General features: G+C 42.7%; 1 protein-coding gene across 4 annotated transcripts in view; it reads right to left on the bottom strand.

Annotated features, from left to right (window-relative positions):
• Positions 1–24,239, bottom strand: part of Znf385d (zinc finger protein 385D) — a 997,469-nt gene that overhangs the window by 100,627 nt on the left and 872,603 nt on the right. The window lies entirely within an intron of this gene.

Here is a 24,239-nt window from a genome sequence, read left to right as displayed (position 1 = left end):
CAGATGGGCAATAAGCATAGGAAAAAATGCCTACCACACTCCTCCAGGGAAATTCACATTAAAGCATCAAGGAGATGGCATTGCATGCATCAGGGTACTCAGTCAGAACTCACAGGGATGGAGAACTGTAGGAACTTCTGTGAGCAGCCCATGGGAATCAAATTGGTAAAAATGTTTTGAAAGAGTTTGGCGGTTTCTTACAAAATTATGTATATTCTTTTAATAATATTTTATTTATTATTTTTCTTTTATGTGTATGTGTATGAGTGTACTACCTGCATGTAAGTGCACCCATGTTGTGCAATGCCCGTGGAGGTCAGAAGAGGGTGTTGGATCCCATGGAAGTGGAGTTAAGGATGGTTGTTAGTGGCCACATGGGTGCTGGGACTCGAACCCGGGTCCTCTGTGCTCTTAAACACTGAACATCCCTCCAGCCCCCATATGATTCAGCAGTCACAGTCCTTGATATTTACCAAAAGAGGCGAAACTTACATCTTCATGAAAACATACACGCAGATGTGTCCAGAAGCTTTACTCACATTGTCAAAGTTTATAAGTCATTAAGATTACCTTTAGTAGGTGGTTTGCTAATATGATCTATCCACACAGTGGGATATAATGCACTCAGTCCTGAAAATAAACTCCCAAGCCCTAGAAGGACATGGAGATCTAAGTGCACAGCACTAAGAGGGAAAAAAAAAAAAGCCTGAAAAATGTTAAATACTGTATTACTCTCACATCACATTCTAGAAAATTCTAGATAATAATGATTAGAGGTTACCAAGAGTCAAGACAGGGAGAAAGATGGACAGAAAGAACACAGAGAATTTTTAGGGTGGTCAAAGTGTACTGTGTGTTGGTGCAATCGTGAGTAAATATCACAGTAAATTAGTATAAACTCCCAGAAAAGATCACTAAAGTTTATCCCTGGCATCAGCACTAATGACTGTCAATTCCGTCTGTGAGAGTGCTGTCAACCTGAGGGATCTGGAATCACCTAGGAGATGGGCCTCTTTGTGCTCCCATCAGGGATGACCGTGATTGTACTGAGGTGGGATGGCCTGCCTAGAGTTGGTGGCATCTTCTGGATGGGATCCTGGTCTACATAAGGAGAGCAAATGTGTGAAGCAGCATGTACTCTTCACTGCGGACATGATGCGACCTAGCATTTCAAGCTCCCGCAGCCCTCCCTTGCCCACCTTTACCGACTGTGCTCCTGAACCATGAGCCAGGATAAACCTTTCTCTCTTGTTTCTTTGATCAGGATATTTTGTTACAGCAACAGGGGAAGAAACCAAGACAGAGGCTCACCAAGTATAACACACATTACTGATGCCTGGGAGCTTTCATGAGCTGCAGGGCCACAGTTACATAGGGACAGCTCCACCCTCCATTCTTTATTCTACGCCTCAGATTACTCTCACGAACTCTCCATGCTTTGGAAATACATTCAATCACATGTTCGTTCTATTTTTAATTTTATGAGGCATGTATATAATATATTTTCTTAGTGGCAGCGACGACATTCTCACAAAAAAACAAAAACAAAAACATAGGAGTGATGCCTTTAGTCTGTATCCTCAGAGAACTTGAGGTCATAAGCGTCCTAACTGGGATGACTTGCCACTTCAGCCACATGTAAAGCAAAGTACAGAAAATGCCAAGGATACATGTGCTTTACGTGCTCCCCACAGCACTGCTCACAATCAGTAAAAACCAACCTAATGCCTGTCAGGGGGTGAATGTTAATGAAACTGTGGTGTGCATATCCAGTGGAATTCTAAGCCATAAGGAAGAATGAACTCTTGTTTATCACAGCATGGATCTGGAGTATCTTCTGTTAAGGTGAATAATAGGGTGCAGACTATCTGATGTTATCCCGACGTGGAATCTGAAAGTACTTATCTTTCAGACCTTGAGCATAGAACAGTGGATGATGGATGGAGGTGGTTAGAATGTGGATGGGCATGGATAGGAGAAGCTCACTAGTAGGGATGATCTAAATAGGTAGGGCTAAGTTCAGGTGTCCAGGTGCGTAGTAGGGTCAATATAGCTAAAAGTCAAAATGGCTTATTTCAAACACTAGGAGAGAGAAACTTGACTAATTCTTACCAAAAAATGATAAAGATGATGATGGATATGCCATTTTCTTTGAATGACTCAATACATAACATAGTCACAGACCAAAGCATCACACTGTAGCCCATAAAATGTATAACTCTTAGGTGTCAGTCCAAAGAAAAATTTAAAGGTTTATTTAAAAAGTGTGCCATAGTGTTTTAAATATGTGCCATGGTATGCTAAACATGTGCCATGGTATAACACATACCTTCTTCTCAGGGCATAGTTTTGTTTGCATGTGATGGTGAGAATTGTGTAACCATCTTTCACCCATGAAGAGAAGTTTAGGACTCGGGGTGGCAGAAAAGGAACATGGGAAGTTCCTGGATCCTTGGTGAGCTCCTGAGCTCAAGAATTAGCCCTGGAATGAAACTATTGTTACCCTTGACTACCATTAAATATAAGGCCTTGGTTATGAAACCATGTGCCCATTGTAATGTATCGGGGATTAACAAGGAGGTACACTGAAAAACGAATGTGGGCAGGAGAATCTGGAGGAATGAATAATACAAATTGCAGAAATTTCCATCTATTCACCATCACACTTAACTGAATAAAGATTTGCAATAATTAGATTTTCAGTTATTCTTAATGGAAAATTCTGCTTTCTTTCTGGCTATTTCTATAACACAGGCCCTCAAAGCCCAGTGAATATACTTAGAGATGATATCATTTATGCCCATACCTGAATAAATGCAAATAGCATCCACACAAAAGTTATATATTTCAGATAACAATAATATGAAATGCTGAGTAAACCTGGCATATACAAGTACTTCTGGCAGTTTCCACATGTATCTTTTCCATACTGGTTTCTCCCACGCCAAGTTTCTTCAGCAGACACTGTGGTAACTCAATATTTATTGGTACAACACTCAACTCAGATCTGCTGGATTTACGAAAACGCACGGTAACAAATCAAAGGATTTTATAAAAGGAAACAAGCTAAAACATCCAGGATCTGGCTGTCCAAATATCATTTGCTTTTTATTTCAGACTATGCGACTGCCCCAGGCAGGTATGGAGATCTGAAAGTTAAGTACTTTGTGAACCAAACCCTGGGTCTGGACTCTGTGAAGACGGACTTAATCACAGCCAGCCGTAAATTGAAGAGTTATACACAGAGCCACAGTGACAGCCAAGGCCACAAGCCATCCTTGGTCCCTGAAGTCACTGATGTACTACCAGACTAGAAGTAGGCAACCACACAGGAGGCCCTCGCCCTGCAGCCTGGGGCGTTAAATCTTCCCAGGGGGCAAAGAAACAAGCATTCCACCATTTAGCAGGAGCAGAGAATGCACTTCATCATCCAATGTCGGAATAAATGCTGACAAGAGGAACTTTACACATAGAGAACCAAGAGATCCAAACATGCAGAACAGCTGGAAAATGCCTGCTTTTGCCCACGACAGAAGTCTTATTTGAACATAAAGGGCAGTTCATTTTGAGGTGCAGTGGGAACACTCAATATCTGAGGCCTGTCATCTCCATCAGTCGCACAGAAGTAATCACTCTGTGAATCTGTCCACGCCCTGTAAGTTTATTTGCAACTTTACCTAAGCCTCTACTGCCTACAATATGACTCAAAATGCCAAATGATACCTGAACCTCAACTCACTTAATACCATTTTCAGAAAACTGTTAGATCATGCCTACATTGATTACTCAAAGTCTAATGTGTTGGGATTAGACAGAAAGAGAAAAGCCAGAATCTGCGTCATTTACCAAGACAAGCTAGGCAGTGCTTCCAGTATAAATGTATTTAATCTGGCTGTGGTTGTTTGAATGAGAATGTCCCCCATAGGCTTCAAGTATTGGGGCATTTTGTCCCCCGTTGGTGGTGCTGTTTTGGGAGGTTTTAGAAGGTGTGGCCCTCCTGGAGGAAGCACGTCACTTGGGGTGGGCTCTGCTTAGAGAGTTCTGAAGCCTTGCCAGATCTCCAGTTTCTGTCCTGGTCCCATGCCTGCTTGAAGATGTGAGCGCTTAGCTTCTGCTCCTGATCCATCCACCTCCTGCCACCATGCATCCCTGCCATGATGGACTGTAATTACTCTGGAACCAAAAACTTAAATAAACTCTTCCATCCATAAGTTGCTTTGGTCAGTGTTTCTATCACAGCAACAGAAAAGTAACCAATACACTAGCTATACTGTTTTAAAATAATTTCATTAATAGTCATGCATAAATCTCTCTTGGAATGGCAAGTTGGCCAGAGGGATAAATTATATTGTTAGAGGCCAATTCACGTTCAACTACATTATTGAAGAAGAAGGAAGTACTGGACATCTAGCGAAGTTTGCCAAGGTCCACAAAAGTGTTATTTTTGAAAAAATACGGATTATGAAATATCTCTCGTATTTTCATGTGAATATTAAACACAGGAAGGAACACTACTACTACTACTACGAGTCTGCTATTCAGCTTACAACAACCCTCAGATACAACAACCCTTTAGCTTCAGATACAACAACCCTTTACCTTCAGAGCCCTTGCAGATGGCAATGCTATCATTTTCATTTTACAAGTAAGAGCCTGAGAAACATAGAATTAAAATATAATAACAATGACTTGGTCAAAATTGCACACTAATAAGTCATGAGACAGGATCAGCTTGTTCCAAATCTTTCCATTCCCTGAAGGGAGAACACAGTGGAACACGGAAAATCACTTCTCCAACAACTGCATTTGAACTAGGGACCAGGTACTTTCCTGGAACATTGGTCTTTGTGATTTATGGAAGGATCACACAAAGATTCATAGGTTCCTTCTTCAACATTTTAAGACGCCTATAGTGGATTTAGTATACTCTCCCCACCCACGCCCAACAAGAGATGACTGGCTCTTAGGAAACACACAAACTCTGACTGTGCTCAGCTTCCTGGAGCAGCAGATCTTCCCATACTGACTAGAGGATCAGCTCAAGGAATGCTTCTCCACATGCTGCTAATTCTGATAAGCACAGCTGGACTGAAGGGACCTCTTTTTCTAAATTCTGTTGCCAAGCTGAATTTTACGATGTTCACTGGCAAATGATCAAATGCAAACTCCTAAGTTACAGCCAAGTTATCTCCAACAGCTGCTGGAAGACATCATTTAGAATGCAAATCTAGTCCTTAATCTATGGCAAACTGCTGCAGTGATGGATGGCTTTGGAAGCAGACGTTTGCGAGGCACTGTTGATGCCTTCTGGTATCATGGAACAAGACGAATGCGGCTGCCATTTGTGTTGATTTGTTTTCTTTGCAGCAATCGCCCTTCCAGGGGGTATTGGAGATCCAGGGAAAGAGGGTTCGGGGCAAAAAGTCTGCCTCATCACCTCTCTACAGAAATAAAGCTGAGATCACAGACAGACATACAGTCTATGTTTCAGATAATGTCTTCTCTGTGGTGTCTAAAACTCTAACCCTCACGGCTCTCAGGAATGGACGTGGGATGCAGCGATTTGTTTTCAATGCTTTGCTATGGTTGGTATCAATTACTAATTAAACTTGATAAAATCTTGCCCCCATTTTATTCACTGTGAAAAACTGCCCAAGAATATCAGTCCATCTTTTAAGTATGAAGGCTGAGGTGTTTTGAATGAGAATGTCCCCCATAGGCTCCAAGTAGTTGATCATTTTGTCCCCAGTTGGTGGAGCTGTTTTGGGAGGTCTTAGGAGGTGTGGCCATGCTGGAAGAAGCACGTCCCTGGGGGTGGGCTTAGAGAGTCCTTAAGCCTTGTGGGATCTCCAGGCACCCTCTGCTTCCTGTGCCTGCTGGAAGATGTGAGCTCCTGCTTTCTGCTCCCTCCCGCCACCTCTGTGGCCACACCTCCCTGCAGTTATGGACTCTTACATCTGGAACCTTGAGCTCAAATAAATTCCTCTTTCTATAAGTGGTCATGGTCATGATCGTGGTGTCTGATCACAGCAACAGAAAAGCGACTAACACAAAGGATTTATTTGGGTTCACAGGTTCAGATCTTTGGTCTGTGGTCCCTCAGTCCTGTTGCTTGGTGCCTGTGGCAACATGACATGGCTGGAAAACACACATGACAAAAGAAGCCTCGTGAAGTTCATAGCTGTAAGTAGAGGGAGAGAGAAGGGGCCAGAGTCCCAATACCTCCTACTGTATCACATCCTCAGTGACCTAACTTCCTCCCAGTAAGCCCCACCTTGTAAAACTTCTGCCACTAGCACCACAGGCTCTGAACCAAACCTTTAGTACTTAAGCCTTCGAGAGCACTGGGGATTGGAAAAGTGATGATTCATTCCACTCCCAGCTAGAAGAAACCTTTTCTAGAAGAGACCTAATATATGAAGAATTCACTGGACCATTGAACGACTTTGATCCCTTTCTCCTTAGCTGAACAGAATGTTAGAAAATGCTCAGCCCTGGTTATTAGGAAATTATTTACAGGAGAAACTTGGGCTTTGAGCAGTATCTTAAGATCTCATCTCATGATAACTACCAGAGTTAGGGCCAAAGAAAATGGTTTCTATCTGCTCTTGTTTTGTTAAGCATGCAAGCTGATTACTTAGAATTTCAAGGCAATTCAAAGACTTGTTAGAAGATGACTAAGGAGAAATTGCTCTCCTAAGGAATGACTAGAAATGTACAGGTATATTTGTGCAGAGACTTACTCTAGCCTGACTTTGTACACGGCACAGGGAAAGTTTAACTTTTCCTATGTCTAGAAGATCTGCTATTTGAGGTGCCTCTAAGTAGTCAGCTGTGCTCACAGGTCAATGAGAGCCAATGTACTCAAAGGGAAGAACAACATGGCAGCTCCGGTGCCTGTGCCTAGGCCTGCAAGTCTCCGACCTTATGGGGGGATAGCTCAAATATGATGACTCATTGTCCACTTAACTGGATTTAGAGACCTAGGAGCCATACCTCTGACATGTCTGTGAGGACATTTCCAGGGGTTGCACTGAGGAGGGCTGATGCAGTCTAAATGTGGGCTCAGTGCCCAGACTGGCAAAAGGAAATGTACCAGAGAGTCTGATGGCCACCTGCCTTCAACTCTCCTTGATGTGGACACTGTGCGACCAGCTGCCTGTGGCTCCTGCTTCCACAACCACCCTGCCTTTAGCACTTCACCTTCCCTGCCACGGTGGGCTGCACCCTCAGCCTCTGAGCCCAAATCAAGCCTCCTTCCCTTTAATTATCTCTTGTTGGATATTTTGTCACAGTGATGAGAAGAGCAGAGTCCACGTCGTTTTCCTGGATACGCAGCTGTCTGTATTAATAACTGGCATGGGTCTGTGGTGGAGACTGAGGCGTTGATCAGGACAAGAAACATATCCTGGACTCTTCACCACCACGAGGGAAAGCCGGACCGATCTGCTGCAGTGAACGGCCGCTGCTTATGTTCGCCAAGATCAGGCACTGCCGCAGCCTTATTCGCAGACTTTCTTGGTGTTTTTACAGTGACAAGCTATCGCACAGTAAATCACACTTCCCTTTCATGTTATTAAGGCCCTAGCTGATGAGTAGGGGTTCGTGACAAGAGCTATATTTGCTGATGCAGGAGGTGATGGAGAACCCTACCTAACACTATATTTGTAGCTGACCAACCAAAGTACACCTGGATTCACTAAAACCATCAAGTATGAAAAAGTGAGAGAATGGAACAGGCTCACAGGAAGATGGTGGTTCTTCCCCAAGGACAATGGGCAAAGCTAGTTTCTGCCAACTCTCCAAAGAAGGGCTCCATTTCCATGTGCTGTGGACTTTCGTGGATTCAGTAGAAAAGAAGAAAGTTGAGGACCATTGAACCGTCACAGAGTTTGGATGGAATAAATCTTGGATGAGTAGGGCTAATAAGCACCATAATTTTCATTTTGTTGTTAGTTTATGCATTCAATAAACTTTTATTGAGAACTGTTGTAATAGTTGGATAAAGCAAGAAATCAATCATGTTAATACCTGTGTCCTGATGGAACTTACATTTTAATGAAAAGCACAATGCAAACGTGGATAATAAAGAAATTGTGTAGACTACTGGAAGAGTAACTACCAAGTAGGGAAAACTTTCAGATAAGGTGATAGATGATGGGGGTTAGAACCTTAAACAGCAGTCACAGTGAGCAACAGGAGTGTAGACAATTTGACTAAAACCTGAAGGAACAAACTCTGCAGGCGTCTAAGGAAGGGGTGGGCCGGCTGGAGAAGAGGCGTTGCAAAGCCTGGATGGAAAAGCTGACTTGAAGTATTCAGGCAGAGCACAGTCAGGGCAAGGCCAGGACTGGGGCACGATCTAAAGCACTGGTCTACACAGCAAAGTTTCAGAGGACACTAAAACTTTCAGTAATCAACAGAGATAATTGATACAACATTGTAAATAATTGATGCTATAAAAACCCATGAATAAAATATCAGAATTTTGGATCTGACCCTGCTCTTGTGTCATGGTACATCACTTTTGTTTTTAAGACAAGGCCCAGAAGTCACTATATAGACCAGGCTGGCCTGTATATCACAGAGATCTGCCTGCCTCTGCCTCCAGAGTGCTGGGATTAAAGGTGTGTGCCATGCCTGGCTACAGTATGTCAATTTAATCCTCTTAATGTTGCAGTAAATTAGTTTGATTCAATCAGCAAAAGTTTTTAGCAATTCCTTAAATTTTGTGTGCAAACCTCATACCAGTGGTCATGGCTCTTTTCTGTCTCAGACCTACTCAGGAGGCCAGTGTGCTGGGGAGGAGGGAGGACGGAGAGCAGGGGCAATAGGAGATAAAGGGAGTCTGAAAGGCCAGGCATGGCGACGCCTGTAATCCTGGTAGTCAGGGGGCTGAGGCAGGAGGGTTGGAAGTATAGGGCTTGCCTAGGTGACATAGCAAGACCCTGTTTCCATAGGCCAAGGACTGAGCTTAGAGCTTATAAGTTTCCAGGTCAGTGATAGATTGCTTTCCGTTCTCAGGCAAGGCTCCAAGCTCAACTATCAGCACTTTCACAGTAAAAATACAAATGAAACAACAAAAAACCCTTAGTAATAAAATGAAATCAGACAAAACATTAAAACACAAACTTTCAGGGCTACAGTTTTACAGTGTGGCTATTCTAAGAAATTTTCCTTTTAAAAATTATGATGATGATGGTGGTGATGTGGTGTGAGGTGGTGATGATGGTGATGTGGTGTGAGGGGGTGATGATGGTGATGTGGGGTGAGGTGGTGATGATGGTGATGTGGTGTGAGGGGGTGATGATGGTGATGTGGTGTGAGGTGGTGATGATGGGGATGTGGTGTGAGGGGGTGATGATGGTGATGTGGTGTGAGGTGGTGATGATGGTGATGTGGTGTGAGGGGGTGATGATGGTGATGTGGGGTGAGGTGGTGATGATGGGGATGTGGTGTGAGGGGGTGATGATGGTGATGTGGGGTGAGGTGGTGATGATGGGGATGTGGTGTGAGGGGGTGATGATGGTGATGTGGGGTGAGGTGGTGATGATGGGGATGTGGTGTGAGGGGGTGATGATGGTGATGTGGGGTGAGGTGGTGATGATGGGGATGTGGTGTGAGGGGGTGATGATGGTGATGTGGGGTGAGGTGGTGATGATGGGGATGTGGTGTGAGGGGGTGATGATGGTGATGTGGGGTGAGGTGGTGATGATGGGGATGTGGTGTGAGGGGGTGATGATGGTGATGTGGGGTGAGGTGGTGATGATGGGGATGTGGTGTGAGGGGGTGATGATGGTGATGTGGGGTGAGGTGGTGATGATGGGGATGTGGTGTGAGGGGGTGATGATGGTGATGTGGGGTGAGGTGGTGATGATGGGGATGTGGTGTGAGGGGGTGATGATGGTGATGTGGGGTGAGGTGGTGATGATGGGGATGTGGTGTGAGGGGGTGATGATGGTGATGTGGGGTGAGGTGGTGATGATGGGGATGTGGTGTGAGGGGGTGATGATGAGGGGGATGTGGTGGGGATGAGGATGATGGTGATGTGGTGTGAGGTGGTGATGATGATGAGGAGGATGTGGTGTGAGGATGATGATGATGGTGATGTGGTGTGGGGGAGGGCATCAGTGGGTGTGGAGGACATAAGACAACTCTGGGGAGTTGATTCCCTCCTTCCACCTTCACGTGTGATCCATGGATCCAACTCAGGTCACCAGGCTTGCTAGGTAAGAGCCTTTACCCACTGAGCCATTTCACTGGGCCCCAAGAATTCTGCCTTTTACTTGAAGGGCCACACAGACCACTGGAAATTCCTCAGTAACATGATCCTGATTTGGATATCCAGAGTGATTAGGAGAGGGATCAGAAACAGAACAGTAAAGAAAATGGCTCTATTCATACGACTGAAAGGTGGTGGTGGTTCGGACGGGGGGCGGTGTAGTTTGAAGGTGGTGAGAGGTGGTCAGATTCTGGACCTCTTTAGGTGTATCTGCTAAGGCTGGCACAGGAGTGGATATGGCGTAGAAGACAAATACAACATTTCCAGCCCCAGGATTCTAAAAGGCTGAGCCACTATTCCCAGGATGCTCTCTCAGCACCATAGCTTGAGGCCATTAGTGTGGGACATTTTAGGTTTCTGGTATTTGCTAGTTAACCAAGTGAAGCTAGGGAGTGAGCAGGCTTGTTGGCTTTCGGAGTCGGAGGAGAGATTTGATCTGGAGACACAGGTGTGGTTCTGTGGGAACTGACAACAGCTCATTCCTGTTTCCTCTTTCAGACACGCAGGTGTTTGTTCTGTACACTGGTGCTGGGAGCCCGTCTTTGTCTTTGGAGAATACATCTCTTCACAAGACAGGACAGCCCTGTGATGTGTTAACTTTCATTCTTTTACCATTCTCCAGTACCCTAGGAGTTTCCTTAAATACAAAGGAACTGTAGTTTTGTACATGAAATAACCTTTGATGGAGTCTGTGAAGGAGTCTGGGACTTTCCTTCTTGGCACATTTCAGTTTAAAGATTGGCAGCTTGTTTAAAGTTAGAGAAGGCAGGGACAAAATCTGAGTAAATGGATCCTGTTACTTCCCAAAATCTGCTTCAAATTTTCTGCCAACATGTAATGTGCTAATGAAATTATGATGTGAAGGACCATCTCCAGAGGGGGAAAGAGAATATTCCTTCTTCACTAAGTTGTTTTTTTAAGAATAAAGATCTGTCATTTCATATCAAAATCTAAGGTTGTAATAATGTTCCACACAATTTGAGTGTATTCTAAACATGCAAACATTGCCACTTAAGTCATGCTGACTTTCAGAGTTCAGCATGAGGTCCTATGATGTGGCTACTGTCTAGAATTCAGAAGGCAGAATGGAGTCTTGGGTGAGAAGTTGCCATAGCAAACAATTCATTCGACCTACCTACCCTGGCCAGGAAGACGGAATGATTTATTGTGCTCTTTGTGTCCTGAGAAGACAGACAGAAGCTGCAGGCCAGGAAACATGCAAGGGAATTTTTAAGCCTGCATGATGTTAAAGTGCCTCGACAAAACTGATATGGACTCTGATAATGGGAAGTTCCTAGAACACGGAGATATTTGCTAAACAGTCTGAGTTCTTAGCTGAGTTTTTCTAAACACAAAACTCCCATCCACTATTGTGTGGTTTAAGCCACTCAGTGAAGATTACTCTGTCATTAATTGATGCCGTTTGCCTACCTCTTGTTTTATATCTGAGGAGGTAACAATAGCTCAAGGCCAGCATTGCAGGCAAACAGCGAATTCTCTCTCTTTTGACTTATTTTACACAAAGGTGTTATATTAGTGTCAAAGACATTTTATGCCTTCATAATGAGTCTTTTTAATGGAAACAGATGGCTTTTAATCAAATCCAGGTTATTCTATTTCCTATACCATACTGCTTTTGTGAGTCTCTGCACTTAAAATGGTCTTTCACGATTTTCTAAATTCCTGCCTAGATTTTCAAATACTGAAACACCCCAAGAGGCAAGAGAGAAAACAGCAGGGCTACAGAGGATGTATGTAGATATTTTAACCCTGTATGGCTTTTTAGTGCTTTAGAATATACTTAGCTGGGTGTGGTGGCACACACCTTTAATCCCAGTACTTGGGAGGCAGAGGCAGGTGGATCTCTGTGAGTTCAAGGCCAGCCTGGGGCTACAGCACACACACATATATATATATATATATATACACACACATATATATATACACACACACACATATATATATATATACACACATATATATAGTTCCATGATGCATTTTGCATGATATATGTCCAATACTTCACCATGGTCATGTTCTCTCTTTGCTCTAGAAACTTCTCTGCAATGCCAGTCGTTTAAGAAATGGAGGGCGCTTAGAGAAGTGAGAGATACATTGACTGCACAGAGCATGTATTCCACACAAAGCTGGTGTGGTGGGACTGATTTTAAAATATTTACTTTTCACTGTCTTTGGAAACTACAAAGATAGCTAGTTAGTGTTACTTAAAATAAGATGAAAATTGGAGATAAATATTCAGTTGCCTGAGCGAAAACATAAAACAAAAATCTAACTCGGGAAACCATCAAAAATCAACACAATTAGACTCGCAGACGCTCAAGTGAAACACGCTGAACTGGTTTACACAGCAGTACTGAATATTCATTGAATTATAATTCACATGATTTGAATTTCTACAATATCTGCACTAAGGATAGGAAAATGTGTGATAATAGGCATGAAATAGATTATGAACCGATAATCCACAAGGCTGGAGCTATTTTGGAAGACTGTTTTAGCTGAGAGAGAAGACAAAGACAGACGCGACAACTCAATGAGACCCAGATGTTAGTGATAAAACCTTCCACAAAAGCCTTGGAGGAAAGTGCTTTCCCTCAGAGAGCTGATTTGCACTGGCCTCCAGGTGTAATATGACATGCACTGATGAGCTGATCAACAGAACAGAACTTCTACCCAGCTGTAATCAAGAGTGATTGATGGTTGGGACAAAAAACTTGATTATCATGACAAGTTCAGTGATGCAGAGAAAATCTGGCCTGCTCAGGAAATGGATAGTGCCTGTTCAGAGACTGCCTTTGCAACCTTATTTAAAAAGGAGTCTAAGGGAAGGTTAAAAGTCCCGAGGACAGGCCTGATATGCCAATAAGCTGGAAAAAGAATAAATTTGCCACACCTCCATCTGCACAGGTTTCGTATGTGAGCCTAATACAGGAGAGCAATACCCTGAATTCCCATGTGATTATGAAAAGGTCTCACTGCATCTCAAAGGATCGCTGCACAGCACACACGCACCTAGAAAATTAAGCTGTCACAGCCCTGCCTGCAGCCGCCCTTCTCTGCACTCTTACACAGGTCCCCACAGGACCACAAGCTTTACCAGGATCAGGTTCAATTTATGTCAAAGTCGAGATGTGGACCAAGACAGCAGACGGCAGAGGCAATATTTTGCATTTAACATAAGGTTTGGCAGGTGTGAAAACAGGTAAGACTGGACCAAATGCTGGTTGTACACACAAGATTCTAAGCACTGCCTAGATGCTGATGGTAGGATAGGTCCTAAAGCCATATGAGAAATTCTACCAATGAACTTTAAATGTAGTGTGCACTTTCTAACATGCCCGCTACGGTTTTATTCTCCTTGAGTTTAGGATCAAGCTTTACTGTCATCCCTACACCAATCAACTTAAGAAACTTGTAATGTGAAGGAAGGTAAAATAGATAGGTTCCTCTCAATGTGACAATGCGAACACTTGGAAAAGGTAACTCCATTCTCTCACAATTACTCTAGCTAATTAATGTGGGTAGAAAAGAGCCAATAACAAAAAGCAAAGGTTAAGGAGGGAAAGGCACAAAAACAGCCACAGGATCAAGTAACCCCGACGTTTGACGCTTCTCCCAGGAGCTGCTCTGCTGGTCGAGCTTTGGAGCTAAGTTGAAACTGGTGATTTATAAGATGTTGAAACAAATTATAATGAAATGTAATAAAATGATCAGGAGTCCTGAGGGTGAGTGGAGCTAATGGAAGGGGTGGGAAAGATTTATCTCTGAGGCTTTTAATTCTTAGTGATGGCTAACTCTGTGTCTACAAGCTTTGTTCAAGCTTTGTTCACGGCAAGTGGCATTTTGAGAAATGTATAGGGTTGTCAAAAGAGATGGAGACTCATCAATTAAATTTCCATGTGATATGCATATTAGGTGACTGCTGAGTAGCTAATTGGGTTACAGCAAGATTCGTATCCCACGGCTAAAAAAAACAGACCACCTCCTTCAAACCATGGTGAGCTTGCTGGTACCCGCTGAAGACAGGTGTAATCATAAAGTTCAAATTCGGGATTCAGAACGTAGTGACTATTTTTCAAATAATCTGAAACTCTGGTCTGAGCAAGCTTTCAGACCAAGAGAATTACACTGCTGACCATGTCTAAGTCTAAGTTCACTTGAAGATGTGGCTTTTAATGTTGAAGTTTCAGAAACCAGAAACTTGAGGTGAGAATCCTGACTTACAGAAGGATTAGGCACGGAGAAGAAAGCCCAAGTTCATCTTTATCAAATAGCTCAAAATATTTCGTAGTGGAAATGAAGGAGATATTTTTTGAGATTCTTGTTTCTACTGCCATTTTCCAGTCAGAGAAACAGGGGAGAGTGTTTCTCATTTTCAGTGTTTCCTTCTCTAACCCACTCAACATTTACTGAGTGTTCTAAGGCTCAGGAAACCCTGTCTCAACTTCCAGGGACCTGTGGCCAACTTTCGGTTCACTGGGATGGAAACCTGCCCATCATTTCACTGGGACAGTGTGCCCTCCCCTCACTCCCACAGCCACACTCACAACATTCCACAGCCTGCCCATGCTTAACCCTCTTCCCAGACTCTGCTGGTGTGATACTCTCGCACCCACTGCCACCGTAAGTGGCTCTCAACTTTGAAACATTTCTGTACTCCAGCAATCAGTAAATACACTGCTGGAATTCACCCTGGGTCTCTGGATCAACCTCCATCGTGTATGTAAGTGACCAGTGGCCTTAGTTCAGAGTGTCAGCTGATGTCAAGGGAGCTCTCAAAAGAAAGTTCATTCATGTGTTCCCTGAAAATGAGAAATAAAAGCAGTGTGCTGGAACTGCACAGCCCTGTTTCCTGTTCTCTGAGCTATTTCAAGTCCAGTGACCTTGGTAAAGTCAACTAAATGTCTGCCCTTTGGTTTCTATGGCATCTACAGATGAACACAAAAACATTTTTATTTTATCTTTTGTATCTACCTATTTGTTCTGTGTGTGCAGATATGTGCGTGTGTGCATGACGAGGTGTGCATGGAGTGTCAGAGAACAACTTGCAGGAATCTGTTCTATTGTGTGGGCTTCAGGGATGGACATCAGGTCCTCAGGCAGGTACCTTTACCCACTGAACCATCTCTCCTGCCCCAGAAAACCTCCTCAGATGACTCCTTGCACAACTGCCCGAGGGGTTCATGGCACTCAGGAGAAATACAGCAATCCTCTGTTAACGGGAGGCTGCATAAGTGCTTACCAGTCCCATGTAAAAATCTACCTCCTTGTAAATCCTCAAAGTCTGATTTCCACATGTGGGAAAAGAACCTCAGAGAAATGTGGACTCTGAGGTGTCTCTTGCCTCAGGCTCTCCCTTGTCACACCCTCAGATGATAAAACTCTGGAGTAGCAATACCTGATTCAGAGAGCCTTGACTAGCCTAAGAGCTGGGCCCAAAGAAGTGCCCCAACGTATCCATTCCCATTCTCCTGCACCTTGAAATCCCAACATCCTGGCTCGACATAGCTTGCTTGGCCCTCCTGACAGAACTGTGGGTTCCACCCAAAAAGCAGAAGTTGATGTGGCCGAGGCACAAGAAATGTCCAAATGTATGCTGAGAAGAGATGTCTTCGCAGAGCCCTCCAGGCACGTGTGCACACAGCCACAGCTTACACTGTGTCTCACGCTCCCCGGCCAGCCCCTCTCAGGGTAACCCAATGCCACGTCATTAGGCTTTTGCAGGGATCACTTCTCTGAAGCAGGTAGATGGGCTATGCCAGAGAGTTGCCTTTGAGGTAGAAAATTTGCCCAATGAAAGGCCATGATGCCCAAGTCAAAACTGTGAACGAGTCTCACAGACCAGCAGGAATCTCTTACAAAAGACCGTCAAGGCTGACTAAGAATCCACTCTATAGCCAAGTCCCTCTGAAGGTCCTTAGGACATAGTCTCAACAGCAAAATCAAATGGAGGAGAATTGTGATAATGAGTTTCCATTGCTTGTTCAAACAGGTAAAGATTCTCCAGCAATGAATTCTTCAAATCAACAGAAAAAGGCAAACACTTCAAATACTGAAAATTCTAAACATGGAGACCCTTCAAACAGGAGTGTATTTTCTAAAAAAAAAACTAGCAAAGGTACTTCCAACTTGTTAAAAATATTTTATATTTTATCATTTTAATTTTGTGTGTATGAGTGTATCGCCTGCATGTATGTAAGTGCACCCTTGTTGTGCAATGCCCACTGAGACAGAAGAGGGCTTCGGATCCCCTGGAACTGGAGTTATGGATGGTTGTTAGGAATCAAACCCAGGTGATTGTGGGTGCTGGGAATCAAGCCCACGTCCTGTGCAAGAGCAGCCAGTGCTCTTAATCACTGAGCCATCTCTCCAGCCCTCTTTGCTGTTGCTTAAGAAGTAATTTAAGATTCAAAGGGAAAAACATAACTACGTTACTGATCCAAAGAAATAAAAATATCTTTTGATTAGAGTTTATAATCTAATAGCCTATCATATTTTATTTACTTTTTTCAACATCACCAAAATTTATGGCTAGTAATTTTATTTCATTTTACTTACTGACTTGCTTATGTATTCATTTAGTTAGTTTTGAGACAGTGTCTCACTATGTAGCCCAGGCTGGCCTGAAACTCACAGTCCTCTTCTTCGGTCTTCTAGTACTGGGATTGCGTGACTTGGTAGACATTTTATTTATTATTAAAACTATTTTATCTCATTGCATTTATTGTGTGTGTGTGTGCGCGTGTGCGTGCGCCTGGTTCATGTGTGCAGACCTGTACGTGTTGCAGTGCACATGTGAAGTCCAGAGAACAAACTGTGGGAGTCGCGTCCGTCCTTCCAGCAAGTGGGACCTGGGGATTGAACTCAGGTGGTCAGGCTCGGCGGCAAGCACCTTCATCCACTGAGCCATGCAGCAGGAAGTTGCTTGGCTAGTGGTTTTAAATCACGATTGTGATCTTGTAAGTGTGAAGAGCCCCAAGCAACCATTTCTAGACCCCTGTTTACAAGAGATATACTTCCTTTATGGGCCTGTCCCAGCCTCACCTTCTCTCTGACTCCCTGATACAGCCTCCAGGTTTGGGACCAAATGCCCTTCATATGTGCTGGCCCATCAGGGACCTTGCTCTGAGCATATTCAGTCTGACCACAGTGAGAATAATGTCTTGTCCTATCATGGGCCTGTTTTAAGACATAGACACGACTACTTGTAGGCAAGAAATATTTAGAAAATTAAAACAGACATTAAAAATGGAATCTATAATTTGAGGAGAAACATTCAATGTAAAATTACAAGAACATTATACATAATTTCTTTTTTTTTGTTTTTTTGCTTTATAAGATCCAAACATGCTTACAAAGGAGATACTTAGAATTTATTTTTAAAAAAGAAAGTGAAATTGCTCAGATTAAGTGCATTTACTGCTATTGCAAAGGACCCCGGTTTGGCTCCCAGAACCCACATGGTAGCTCACAACCACCTGTAACTCCAGTTCCAAGGGATGCAATGCCTTCTCCAGGCACTGTACACACGTGCTGAACATAAACTCATGCAGGCATACACACATACACATAAAAATAACTTAAAAATAAAAAAATAAGTAAAAAAGCCCTGATCTTTGCCTCTATCAGCTTTTAGTTTTTAAACATCAGCCTCACAAATAATAACATCTTAATAAAAATTTGAATATTAAAAAGATGTCTTATCAATCAACATGAAGAACATAGAATTGTGTAGTCTGGTCATTTAGAAAGAAAAATTACTAATAAGATTTTCCTTACATGGACTATGGAAATTATAAATTTGTAGAATTATAAAAATATAGAATATTAATAATGATTTATACTTTATAACACCATTGAGAAATTCATCAGTCATGTTGGTGTTGATTTCAAAGGTCTTCCTTTGAAGAGTCAGAGGTCTCCAAATCGTGAGGTCTCCTCATGAACTTCTTTTCTCTTCTCCTTCATCGAGTTCCCAGAAGCAGCTGTTGCCCGACAGTCCAGAGTCATAACCAGAATATAGTGCTGCCGCGCTACAGCTCAGGCACTTGAACTTGAATTTGTAGTTAAACTCGCCCTGTGTCTATGCTTGAGCTGTGAGTGGGACTGATCTGATTGTGCATTTGAGAGGACCCAGTGGTCCTTGTTTGTCAGGCCCAGTCTATGCACTGTTCTCTGTACCGACTCTGAGATAATCCATTAGTTCATTATGACCAGAAGGGAAGACACTGGAGGCTGTGTCTCCAGGACACCCTGGCTGAGCAGAAGGTTGCACACGCTGCTGTGCAGCATCCCATGAACACAGCACTGACCTGACCTCCCTCCCCTGACCATAGGAGGCACAAGGAACGGAGAGATGAGCATTCCCTCTGCCTCTGCCAAGGCAGCTTTTCGGGTTAGTTTCCTTAAATTTCCACAAACTGGGGCTGGAGAGATGGCTAAGCAGTTAAGAGCACAGGCTGTTCATGCAGAGGACCCAGGCTAGAGTCTCAGCACCCACATGGCAGCTGACAACTGTCCATAACTCCAGTTTCAGGGAACCCATTGCCCTCTTCTGACCTCTTGGTTATTGCACAACATGGGTTGCACTTACATACATGTATACACATTAAAAATTGACTCAAACCTAGTAGAATTGCCTAGGAAGGAAATTAGTTCTTTTTTTTTTTTTTTGAGACAGGGTCTCCCTGTAGCCCCAATTGGCCTGGAACTCACTATGTAGACCAGGCTAGTCTCCATCTCTCAGAATTCTGCCTGCCTTTGTGAGAAGAATGGTGGGATTAAAATGTGCACCACCACATGGGAGGGGACTCGTAATGGAAGAACTGTCTGGATCAAGCTGGCCTGTGAGCATGTCTATGGGGGGTTATCTTGATTGCCTTAATTGACATGGGGGGGACCCTGCCTGCTGTGGGGAGCACCGTTACTGGACTGTGTAACAGGGGAAGCTAGCCGAGCACCAGCAAGCAGCAGGCCTACATTTTGATTTTCTCTGCTCTTGACTGCGGATGTGATAGTTCAGCTCTTACTGTTGTGACTTCGGGTCTCAGGCTGAATTCTGAGCCAAAATTCTCTCTCTACTAGCCTGCTTTTTGTCAGAATATTTTATCACAGCAACAGCAATGAAACAGGAATACTAGCTACTGTCCACTTGACCACCTACAAATCTGTCATACTAAACCTTAGCCCATGAAAAAATGAGGATCTCTTCTGACTCTAACGTACCATGAAATTCTAGTGGTATGAGCATTACTGGGAAAATAAATTTCATATTTCTTAATTTGGAATATGGGATCTTATTTAATGTTCTACAAATAATCATTGAATGTTCATTCTTTCCTTCACTTAGTCATCATATGTACGTGTGCATGTATGTATATGTTGGCCCTGCTATAAGTTGTTGATCAAAAGCATACTTACAAGCTTGCTCAGGTCACATGGTAATTTATGCTTAGTTTAAGATGCTGATAGAATAAGTGAACAAATTACAACCTTTCAGTCTTTAATTGGAAGTTTTGCATAACCCCATGTATATTTCATATGAATGTTAAAAAGATGTTTATTCAAGAAAAGTCTGTATTAAGAGAAGGCAATCTCATTGAAATGCGTACAATATGACTTATGACCTTTGAAAGGCCATCAGCAGGGCCCCAAATGGAAATTGTGCCATATAAGAGACAGGTATGGTACATTAAACTACATTGTTTTTTAATGAAAAGGGTTAAAAAAGTAAATAAAAGCTTAGCAAGAGAGAACAAATTGAATTTTCATGATACCGAGATGAAGAGGCCTATAAGCTATTATTTTCATTGGAAAGGAAAGAAGCTTTGAAATGTAAAAAGGTTTGTGAGGGAAAAAAAATCACTTTTCTGGTGACAGAGAACTCAGTCAAGCATACAAGTGAATTGCTGTGTGCCTTCAGATGGACTCCAGGCATAGAAATGGGAACAAGATGATGTTCAGAATTACCTGGAGAGAACAGTGGGGGCAGGTATACTAGAAAAAAGAAGGTTTTCCTCAGGATTAAATGATACAATTAATATACATATTGACTTAAATTTTTCCGTGTATAGGGGTAGGGGTTACATTCTTGCATATGGATTAATTGGTAAATATAATGTATCACGACACTGAAACTTCCGGTCAAGAAGCACATGACTTATTTCTAGTGAATGAATTCTCTTTTTAGAAAATTTAAAAAACTATGTGTATGACTGTTGTGCATGTATGTACATAAGTGCACCACGTGTGCAATGCCTGTGGAGGTTGGAAGAGGGTGTGGGATCCCCTGGAAATGGACTTATGGACAGTTATTAGCTGTCATGTGGGTGCTGAGAATCAAACCCAGGTCCTCTGCAAGAGCAGCCAGTGCTCTTAACCATTGAGCCATCTCTCTAGGCCCAAATTGATTCTTTTTACTGAACACATACTGATAATAGGAATGTTTTTAAGTCTATAACAGAGTTTCAATTGTTATATTTTAATCATGCAATAATTATATTTTATTTGCAAAAAATGATTAAAATGTCATTTTTTAAAAAATCAGCATTGGAGTCAAGTGAGGTATGGTGACACAAGCCTTTAATCTCATCACTAATGAGGCAGGCAGAGCTCTGTGAGACTGTGGCCAGCCTGGTCTACATACAGAGTTCCAGGCTAGGTGGGACTATAAGAAGATTCTGTTCAAAAAAAAATTCAATGTTGGATCTTTATATTTACATTTTTTAAAAATTAACACTTGGGCTGGTGAGATGGTTCAGGGGGTAAAGGTACTTGTCCCTAAGCCTGAGGACCTAGGTTTGATCCCTGGACTCACGATAGAAGAAAACTGGCTCTCACTTCCACTTTCATGCAGGGCCAGGGATATACATGCACATAATAAATAAATAATAAATAAATAAATAATAAATAGCACAAATGCAATACAAATTTTAAAATTATTGCTACGTTGTGAATTTACATTCAATATTCAAGATAAAAATGTTAGGATAGTGAATTCATAGGATTTTTAAAAATACAGACCAAATGATCTGGACTAGGATATTAGGTTACAAATACAGTTTGTGACAAGCAGTTTGAAGTCCAATTTCCTTGTAAAGAAACTCTGGCAGGCAGAAGAGAAATGTCCTGAAGATGGTTAAACTTTCATCCCTTGAAACTGTGGATGTGGTATATCATAGGCAACAGGGGGTGGGAGGGGCTGACAGGTGGAATTAAAGTTGCTAGTCTGCTGAATTTCAAATAATCCTGGAACTATCCTGGAATATGGAGACTACCCAGTGTGGTCGCAAGGCTCTGTTAACGGGCAAGAGTCAGGCAGAAGAGTGACAGCAACTAGACAGGGGATTGACACCCACGTGCTCTGGGAAGGGGGAAGGGCTCACAGGTGTCTAGGAGTTGGAAGCTGGAAGGGCTGTTCTCCAGAGTTCCTTGAAGGAACTTAATCCTGTGACACTCAGATTTCATCCTAGGGTCCTAGAGCTATAAGCTAATATACTTGTCCCTGTAATCCAGAGCAGGAGTAGACAGCTAATACAAAACCTATTTAGGGATGGGTCACCCTGTGCTGGTTAATGATGACCCAGACCTATTAGTCAGACTCCCCCATGTCTTGGACATTTTCCTTTCACCACATGCCTAACAACTCTGAATACAGAATTGTGCACACAGCAGCCAAGTGACTCTGATGAACACACAGAACCCTGTGTCACCTTGAAACCCTATTAGCAAAATAAATAGCCGTTCTATTTTTAAAAGGATATAGATTATATTTGAGGAAAGAAACATGTTAATTCTTGTATTACCTTCTTTAGGCTAATGTTACTAAAAATATTTGTCAATATACATATCATCTAAAGTTTATCTGGCAAAACTTCAAGTCCCTAACCATGACTTTGATATCAATCTATGATATGATATCAATCTATGACAGTTCCCTGAATTGGAACTATGTCCAGATGTGTGACTGACCCATCTGTTAGCATGATCAGCCAAAAGGCCTGGGCTGATGTGGAAAATGTAATTCTTGTGCTCAGTGGTTACTGGGCCCAATGTCCCCGAAGTATTCGTCTATGAGATCGTTTCCTAAGAGAATGGACAGAGCGGGAATCATTGGTGATAGAACTGCTGGTAACTCAAAGGACCCAAATGGCCTCATCGTGGTGAAAAGCGGACTACGTGATTGGGGGAGTCTTGCCATCTTTGATCCAATTCAAAGTGGAATGTCAATTCAAGGGAAACAGGAACTGAGAAAGAGCCAGGCTGACTAACAGTTCTGGGAATGCAGGCTCACTCAGTGTTTATGAGTTCTCAATTATAGACTGATTTTCTAATTTTAGGAAACACAGGGACTGTTCTTGAGAGAAGAAAAAAAACTACATGAAACAAATTACTTTGATCATAACGCTTAAATATTTAGAGCTAAGCTTATCCTAAAAACTACAAATTAAACGTACAAATGAAAATTTCAAATAAATAAACACAATGTTAACTAAAAGAGATGCCTTCACAAGTCTTATTTCTACATTAGGAGGATGCTATACTTTTACACCATCTGGAAGCGATTATTATGTACGAATCATTGCATTACAATACTGTTTACTCATAATTGAGCACCTTTTGTAGAAAACTCAAAATACCAGTCAAATCTAGATGCTAAGCTTTAACAAATAAATACAAATTTTTAAAGAAACTCTAAAACTATCCTCTTAAATAAAATGATGTACACTTCATATCTTTTATAAAAGTTGTTAATATAATATTAGTATCATTCAATGAGTCTGAGGTGTGTGATCCCATCAACTCCATGATGAAACCCTAATCCTCATGGGTTAGGATAGGAAGGCCATGTTAATGTGATCAGGTCATGAGAACAGAGGCCTTATTAAAGATCTTTATGTGGCTGGAGAAATACTCAGCAATTAAGAGCGCCGGCTGCTCTTGCAGAGGACCAGGGCTCAGTTTCCAGCACCCAGACAGTGCTTAACAACCATCAGTAACTCCAATTCCAGGGACACTGATGCCCTCTTCTGGCCTCCACAGATTTGTACAACACTGGTCACTTACATACAGGCAGACAAAGCACTCAGACAATGTAAAATGAAAGGAAATCAGTAAAATATTAATAAAATGTCTATTTGGCACTCCTGAATTCATTCCACCTAGGAAAGCCTAGCGAAAATGCATCTGCCAGATGTAGCAAACTTTGCCAGACTGAAACTGCCAGCATCTTCACCTTGGTCTCTCCAGTCTCCAGAACAAGTAAGTTTCTGTTGGTCATAAACTACCCACTGTTACTCATGGCAGTTCAACTATACTAGGACAGATCTGTGATCCAACCTTCTCCTTGCAAGCTGGCTGAGGGAATGTTCTGATTGTAGTAGGGATGTGAGTCCCCTGACCAAAGCCATCCTTATACAAAATGCCATGTTCTCCTCACAGAAGACACTGCCCACCTTCTCAATGCCTCAGGCTTCCTGGGGCTGATTTTCTGCACTGCAGCAACCAAGAGTCCCACCTGACAACGGTCATGAAATCCTGCAGGCTGACTGCTCTCCAGAGTCCACACTGCTTGCTCATGTCTGCAGGCTCCTGCGACTCAGCACAGGTAATGGCACACAGGGCGGGAGTCCACTCAGGTAGCATGGGGCCTTTCACCGCCACAGTCTGAACACTAGGGGTCCAACTCTTGTTCCTTTCATATCAACAATCCCTCTGGCTTCTGAACCTCTCAGGATCAGCCTTACATCAGAGCAGGTTTAAAGTAAGGGAACAGCTACAGTTTTCATGTTTGCTACAAGTTAACATTGGGATGCATTCTGGGATGAATCCAGAATCCACCCTGCTCTTCACAAAAGTAGTAAGAAGTGAGAAAAGCCTCCCAAAATCCCAAACGTCACGTGAGCCACTGGTGAGGTCCCTGGGCGTCTCCCCTCTG

Source organism: Nannospalax galili, unplaced genomic scaffold (genome assembly GCF_000622305.1).
Source record: "Nannospalax galili isolate Female #2095 unplaced genomic scaffold, S.galili_v1.0 scaffold215, whole genome shotgun sequence".
Taxonomy (NCBI): domain Eukaryota; kingdom Metazoa; phylum Chordata; class Mammalia; order Rodentia; family Spalacidae; genus Nannospalax; species Nannospalax galili.
Note: the sequence above shows the minus strand (reverse complement) of the source record. Positions and strands in the feature narration are given on the sequence as shown.